At 47.3% G+C, this 7,653-nt stretch overlaps 1 long non-coding RNA gene across 1 annotated transcript; it reads left to right on the top strand.

The window, feature by feature from the left end:
* Window positions 1–6,369: 6,369 nt before the first annotated feature.
* On the top strand, window positions 6,370–7,112 carry LOC123578410. Its single transcript, XR_006702377.1, has 2 exons — window positions 6,370–6,659; window positions 7,050–7,112. It is a non-coding gene; the product is annotated as an uncharacterized LOC123578410 (long non-coding RNA).
* Window positions 7,113–7,653: the final 541 nt, after the last annotated feature.

Raw genomic sequence — 7,653 nt, 5'->3', positions numbered from 1 at the left:
CACCTGAACGCAGAGGTTTGCAATGGGAAGTATTCCCACAGCGTTTTTATTGACGACATCGGTCTGGGGTGGCTTTCTGGTTGGCATACGCTCACGGCCCTTGTTCCTTATCAAAAGTGTTTTAGCTGCATCACCTACACTGTGTGGAGGATGGCTCCCACAAGCATTGTGAGTGATATTGTCATTGCGAAATAATTATGTAGCCTCCAAACAACGAAATACATGTGGAATACTGAAGCTGCTACCAAGATTTGGGAGTCTTGAAGAGGTAGGGGAAAGCTGGCTTATTTCATAGATGTCTTTGGAAGGACTGCGTCGTCATCTAGAAAAAATGTACAGTTGGACCCCTACGTCACAACTTGTGTCCAAATAAATTCCAGATGAGTGCGAGGTTTTATACATTCAATAATATGAAAATGAATTGGAAGCAGATAAGGGGGAACTTTCAAATAATCTCAGGATGGGTAAGAGTTTTCACCATATGACTGAAACACCAGAAGCTATAAAATATTGACCAATTGGGCTTTATTTTTAAGGATGCGTAACAAAAAACAAAGATTAAAAGCAATCCGGATATGGAAAAATATTTGCGTCTCCTATCATACAGAGACGAATTTACTGAATATACAAAGAGCTCCTATAAATCAATAAGAAAAAGTCATAGACTGAACAGAAATGTATTTTAAGACTGTGGACAGGCAAGTCAAGAAAAATCAAATACTGTTTTTCATCGGTCAGGGTGGCAAATACCACAAAATTTGATGAAACCTTGTTCCGGGAGGTTCTGGAGGAATAAGTGGTCTCTTGGTACATTCGTCACGTTTTCTGGATGGACTCGTGAGAAACGAAGGTCACCGTCTCTGAGGAGAGAAACTGGGTAGCTGGCTAGTGTATGTGAAAGATATCTTTCGTGATTAGGAAGTGTTTTTTGCTGTTGTCGTGGTTTTCGTTTTTGCCTTACGTACGTATAACCTACTAAAACAGAAGATTTGGGTCTACGTATAGACCGGCACCCACATCCGCAGCCACAGTACTTCCGGCTGGATGCTGGAACTTCTTCTTTCGAGAAGGGTTGATAATATAGGCTCGAGCTCAAGAAAAAACGTTTCGGAACCAATTCTATATTAAGTAACAGCACTATTCTCTCTTTGCTTTTCTCCTCTTCCCCCCAGACTCCTCACAACCTCAGGCTGAAAAGAACGGACACCACTCTCTTCCCACTTTTTATAAGACTAGGTCCCGAACATCCAGCCTTCTCAGTTTCAAAAAGAGAAAAATTAGGTGGAAACAAACGCCAGGCCACTTGGTCCAGAGAATGACAGGTAGCAATGGTTTAGTCTACCTATACAACTTTGGGCAAGTTACTTAAACCCTGTGGGTTTTTTGTTATTGTTTTTATTTATTTTTTGAGATACTACTGACGTACAACGTCGCATTACTTTTGGGTGTACGAATAATTGTTTGATATATGTATATATTGGGAAATCATGACAACAACAAGTTTCGTTATTATCCGTCACCACGCATAGTGACAATTTTTTTTCTTGTGGTGAGAACTTTCAAGATCTATTCTCTTAGCAACTTGCGAATACACAATAGGGTGTTGTTAACTATTGTGGTCGCCGTGATGTACATTACATCCCCAGGACTTCTTTATCTTATACCTGGAAGTTTGAATCTGTTGACCACCTTCACCCATTTTGCTCACTCCCACCGCCCACCAATCTATTCACTATTCAACCACCAATCTATTCACTATTTCTATATGCTTGTGGTTTTTTAGGTTCCACGTGTAAATGAGATCATACAGTCCTTGTCTTTCTGTGTTTGAGTTATTTCGCTTAGCATAATGCCCTCGAAGTCCAGTCATCATGTTGTTGCAAATGGCAAGGTTTCCTTTTTCATGGCTGAATAATATTCCTGTGTGTGTGTGTGTGTGTGTGTGTGTGTGTATTGCATTTGCTTTATCCATTTATGTGTCAGTGGACACAGGTTGTTTCCATGTCTTGGCTGTTGTAAATAATGCTGCAATAAATGTGAGGGTGCACGTATCTTCTTGAGACAGTGATTTTGTTTCCTTCAGAAAAACACCCAGCAGAGGCATGGCTGGATCATATGGTCGTTCTATTTTTCATTTTTGGAGGAACCTCCATACTGTTTTCCGTAGAGGCTGCATAAACTCTTTGAGTCTCTGTTTGCTCGTCAGTATAATGGAGATAATAAGAACTACCTCTTTTTTTTTAAGTTTTTACATTTATTTTGAGAGAGAGAGGCTGAGAGCAAGGGAGGAGCAGAGAGAGAAAATCCCAAGCAGGCTTCACACTGTCAGTGCAGAGCCCCACACGGGGCTCAAACCCACGAACTGTGAGATCCTGACCTGAACTGAAACTAACAGTCAGATACCTAACCAACTGAGGCACCCAGGTCCCCAGTACGACCTACCTCTTAGGCACCTGGGTGGCTCAGTCAGTTAAGCATCCAGCTTCAGCTCAGGTCATGATCTCATGGTTCTCGAGTTCCAGCCCCACATCGGGCTCCACGCTGGCAGTGCAGAGCCTGCTTGGGATCTTGCTGTCTCCTCTCTCCCTGTCCCTCCCCTCGCGTGCACTTTCTGTCTGTCTCTCTCTCTCAAAATAAATAAATGAATTAAAAAAAAAAAAAGAATTACCTCTTAAACATGATCAGCAAATGCTAACTAAATTGAATAGAGTTCTTATCAGCAAAAGGTCACAATTGAGATTTGAAGGGTGGGAGGCAGGTAGGGGGTCGGTGCGGTGGTCTGGGGGGGTGACAGAAGACAAGCTAGAAGCAGAAATGTTGGGGTAGGTGGGGAATGGGGTTTATACAGGACTTACAGACCTTCAGCCCAGGCAGCTTTTGATACTTTTATGCTAAGTTGAGTCAAGACATCAGAAATGTAAGGCGCTATGAGTGTTTTTTATTTTGCAGGCTTTTAGATCCTTCTGTTTATTTGGATCTCTGTGTGTCTGTATTCCCAACAGCATGCACTTGTGTGGACGCCTGTGCGTTCATGCACACACATGCATAGTTAGCAGGAAACCACTGGAACCAGGACTCAGGTTCTATTCCCGTTCCGCTATCTCATACCTGGAAAATCTTTGAGGGTTGGGGCCGGTTTCTTCATTTGTAAATAGAGAAAAATTTCCCTCCTGACCTCACTTTACACAGTGTTTTTATCTTTCTGTTTAAGAATCTAGGGGCGCCTGGGTGGCTCAGTCGGTTAAGCGTCCGACTTCAGCTCAGGTCGTGATCTCACAGCTTCTGAGTTTGAGCCCCGTGTCGGGCTCTGTGCTGACAGCTGGGAGCCCGGAGCCTGCTTTGGATTCTGTGTCTCCTTCTCTCTCTGCCCCTCCCCCGCTCACCCTCTGTTTCTTAAATAAATAAATAAATAAATAAACATTAGGCTAGACATACATTAAAAAATAAAATAAACAAACATTAAAAAAAAATTTTGTTTAAAGAATCTAATGAGGTGATGGATGAGGAAACAGTCTACGCCTTGGAAAGACCTACGCAATTATAATTAGTGGGGCTTTCCCGCCTTTTGCTCAATTTCAGGCTTTGGCTCCTGTTAAAAACACCAACTCTCTGACCCTCCTGCCCTGCCTTTCGTATTTCCCCCTGCTCTTAATTATGTGTGCCTCGGGGTAAATAAATAGGTTTGGCCAAGGAGAGTGTAGGGAAGAGTAAGTAATAGCACTAGAAATCATCATCATCATCATCATCATCATAATTGCAACAGCAACGATAATTGCAGTAGTGACGTGTGTTGAGTGCTAACTCCGTACCAGAGTCAGGGGAGGCTGGTCCTGAGTGTGGGAGGTCCAAGAGGGGAAGAGAAGGTAAATTACGGCTACTTCAGAGCAAACTTGCTGCAGGAGGGCTCTGACCCTCATTACGGTGTGTGTGTGTGTGTGCGCGTGTGTGCGCGTGTGCTTGTTAGAGTGTTGGCTTCTTCCCATTTCCTCCCCACAGCCAGAGGGGTGAGAAGACACGGTGGGAAGAAGGCTTTGGAGCAGGCTCTGGTGAGCAGCCCTGGGGCGGTTGGGGGCCTGACAGTTCAGCCCTGGTGGTGTAGCCATGAGATCCCAGGCCTGAGATATCCGGGTCAGAGTCCCTGTTTCGCCCGTGCCTTGCTCGGTGTTTGGCCAGGTCTCTCCTCCCTCAGTGTTCTTATCCGCTCTGCTGACATGAGCAGGTTGCTAATCCCTTCGGCGAGACACGTAGGTCACCATGGTAACAGGCGTCTGTGGTTTCGCCCCCAGCCCCAGCCTCCATTCTCAAGTCCAGGCAGGTTGGGCCGAGAAGAATCCACCCGCAGCTCCGGGTGGACTTGCAACCTGGGGCACTGGGATTGGCTCCACGATGGGCAAGCGACTCCATCAGAGCCGGAGAGATGCCCAATGGCTGTTGAGACTTCTGGACAGAAGTAATCAGTAATCAGAGGACCCAACCTCAGAAACACGAGTGACTGCAGCTTCTGGCAGCCATTTTGTCACCATGAGGAAGACATCCATTTGAGTGGAGTCAACACAATCAAAAGTGAAGCAGAGAGACAAGAGAAACTGCGTCCTAGGGACCTGGTCAGATCACCTGGATCCACCTCTGTACTCATAAGTCACGTGAGCTAGTAAACCTGATTGCTACCGCCATTATTTGCCGAAGCTTATTTGACTTGGCTTTCCATCGCTTAGAGCCCAGTGACTTAGTCTTGAGTTATGCAGTCATCATCATGTGCCTTTCAACTCAGGAATCCGAAAGCTTAGTGCCTCGTGTGAGTCCCCCGAAGGGAGCGGGGGCTGGCTCTAAGGAAACTGGGTCACAAGACTTCAACCACGCTTGCCCCGCTCTGCCAGAAGACATTCCTGACCTGCCGGGAAGGGGGGGGGGGGGGAGGCGGGGGAGGGCTTCCCTGCCCTGGGGCCCTATGGGGAGAAGGAAGTGGTGACCAGTCCTGTGATGCAGAAGTATTAATGAGTTTGTGTCACTTTGGTCCACAGCCCACTTGGGGATATCATATAATACATGGCAGTCGTGTCGTATAATCTTTTCTGAATCAAGTTTACTTTATGTATTTTGAGAGAGAGTCAACGGGAGGAGCAGAGAGGGGGGTGGGGAGAGAGAGAACCCCAAGCAGGCTCCGCACTGCCAGCACAGAGACCGATGGAGGGCTCGAGCCCACGAACCACGAGATGGTGACCTGAGCCAAAACCAAGGGTCGGTTGCTTAACCGACTGAGCCACCCAGGCGCCCCTTGTGTAATCTTTTTTTTTTTTTTTTTTTCAACGTTTATTTATTTTTGGGACAGAGAGAGACAGAGCATGAACGGGGGAGGGGCAGAGAGAGAGGGAGACACAGAATCGGAAACAGGCTCCAGGCTCCGAGCCATCAGCCCAGAGCCCGACGCGGGGCTCGAACTCCCGGACCGCGAGATCGTGACCTGGCTGAAGTCGGACGCTTAACCGACTGCGCCACCCAGGCGCCCCTGTAATCTTTTTAAAACCTGAAAACTTCTGAGTACTGAAATATGTCTGGTCCCGACAGATTCAGATAAAGGCTGGCGGCCTTGTAGTGACCTCTACTCGAAACACGGAAGCTTTCGCATAAAAGCGTTCCCACATTTCTGGCTTCCTCGAAGGGGTAGAAGGTCTGGCCTTGCCCCACAGCGCCATCGGTACGCACCCCTGGGGTGACAGCGGCCTCTGCCCCCTTGCACGCAGCCTGCCCCTTGCTGTGGGTCCACAATCCGACACCACCCAAGAGTAGAGGCAGTTTGGACAGTCCTCTTTTCATAGGAGGTGGTGAGGGCTGTGGCGGCCTGCGGGGAGGCTCCTCGGCTACCTCCGTCTCTCCGAGCTGTGAGCTACCAACCATAGCTTGGACAGAGGGCCGAACACATCGTGCCCACACACCCTTAGGCACTGCCGGGGCAAGTCACATCCCTTTTGAGCTCTGGACCATCGTCGGATGGTCAACCAGCAGAGACGACTGGACTGTGGGACCCCCTCCCCCACCAACCTGGGAAGGAAGAGAAGAGAAGAGGACAAGGACCAACCAGGAAAAAGCCAACAATCAGAGTAGACGGAGCATGTGAAAGTGAGGGGCTTTCGGATTATTTGGCTCAAGGTTCTCGTTTTCTCCGTGGGGAAAGTGGAGAAGGTCCCAGGTTCCAGGCCTCACGGTTGTTTGGAATAGAGAAAAAGGCTTTACAGGGAACAGATTCTGGAACCTAATAGTTAACTCTGGGCTTTGCCATTTGACACCTTCCACCCCCGGCAAACCTCATTACCCTGCTTTGCAGACAGAAGGTGGGGGTCTCAGCCCTCTCACTTCCGCCCCCTTGCCCCTTGGCCTTTTCCCCTTGGGGGATCTTTCCATCACACTCGCCCTCTTTGGACTTTGGGAAGTGAAAACCCAGCCCCCACTGGTGCGCAGCCACACTGGAGCCCCGAGGAGTGTTAAAATTCAGCTGGAGAGGCACGTAGTCTTCCAGAAGCCCAGATAAAGGAAAAGGATCTCAGGCAAAAGAGGAAAAAATAAAATAAAGAGGCAAGACTTAAAATGTCCTGTGAAATGGAGAGCATTTGGCCCCCGGCACACGTTGTCTGCGGGAGATGACTCAACTCCTTTCTAAAGCGGTGAGTTTCGTGTGAGTACAGATGCATTTTGTTTTCCTAGGAGGAATCAATGATTAAATTATCAGAAACCAAGCTAAAAACCAGGCTGCTTGTATATTTCTCACACCTCCCCAGTGTCTCCCGCTTATGAGGTGCGGGCTTTATCTCGGAAGCTTTAGTTTAAATGTCCAACACATCTTATTAATGAAAGTAATAAGCTGTTGTTTATTATATGTCATAATGGGGACTATGACTATTTAATATAAATCTGACATTTAAATTCCACTTAGTTCTGCGATGTGGACAGTTTCGAGGCATAACTCTTTACCCCCGAGTAAAAACTCCCTGGGTCTGCATTTTAAAAGCATTGAAGTTTTCAAAGTAATCAGGTTCCTTTTTTTTTTTTTCCAGAGGAACCAAATTGTGAAGACATCTGTTCTGTTATTAATTTCACATAAATCTTAAGCTCCTCAAGGCCAGAAATGAGGCTTCATTCACGTCGAATTAATGAAACATGATTGTAAGTCCCTTGCATGGAAATGCTGTCACACAATTCTGAGCTGCTTATAAGCACTGAGTAATCTCACAAACTACCAGGGGACAGCCCGGCAAAATCCGCCCTCCCCTCCCCCCGCCACCCGAAAACAATATCTGAAAATATCACAACACTAACTGTATCCTGAAAGATTAATAGCAGATGAACATTTCTGGGAAATGAATCAGACTTTCTTGGTAAAGGATACAAATATCGGGGGTGGAAGCAGATTGCACAATGCAAGAGCGCTTTGGATACAGTTTAATAACTGCAGCCCTGTGTGCAGCTCGGGGGGAGGGCCCCTTCCCCCTCCCCCCCCCCCCCCCCCCGGCCCCCGAGATGTCCCGCAGAGGTGTCTTTGGGGGGGATGTTGAAGACATAAGTTTGAAACGGGAAACCTTCCCTGGCCAAAGCGTGATACGGGTGTCACACGTGTGGGAGAATGTATGTGCGTCTGTGTGTGCAGAACTTGTGTGTGAG

The sequence above is a fragment of the Leopardus geoffroyi genome, chromosome E2 (genome assembly GCF_018350155.1).
Source record: "Leopardus geoffroyi isolate Oge1 chromosome E2, O.geoffroyi_Oge1_pat1.0, whole genome shotgun sequence".
NCBI lineage: Eukaryota > Metazoa > Chordata > Mammalia > Carnivora > Felidae > Leopardus > Leopardus geoffroyi.
Note: the sequence above shows the minus strand (reverse complement) of the source record. Positions and strands in the feature narration are given on the sequence as shown.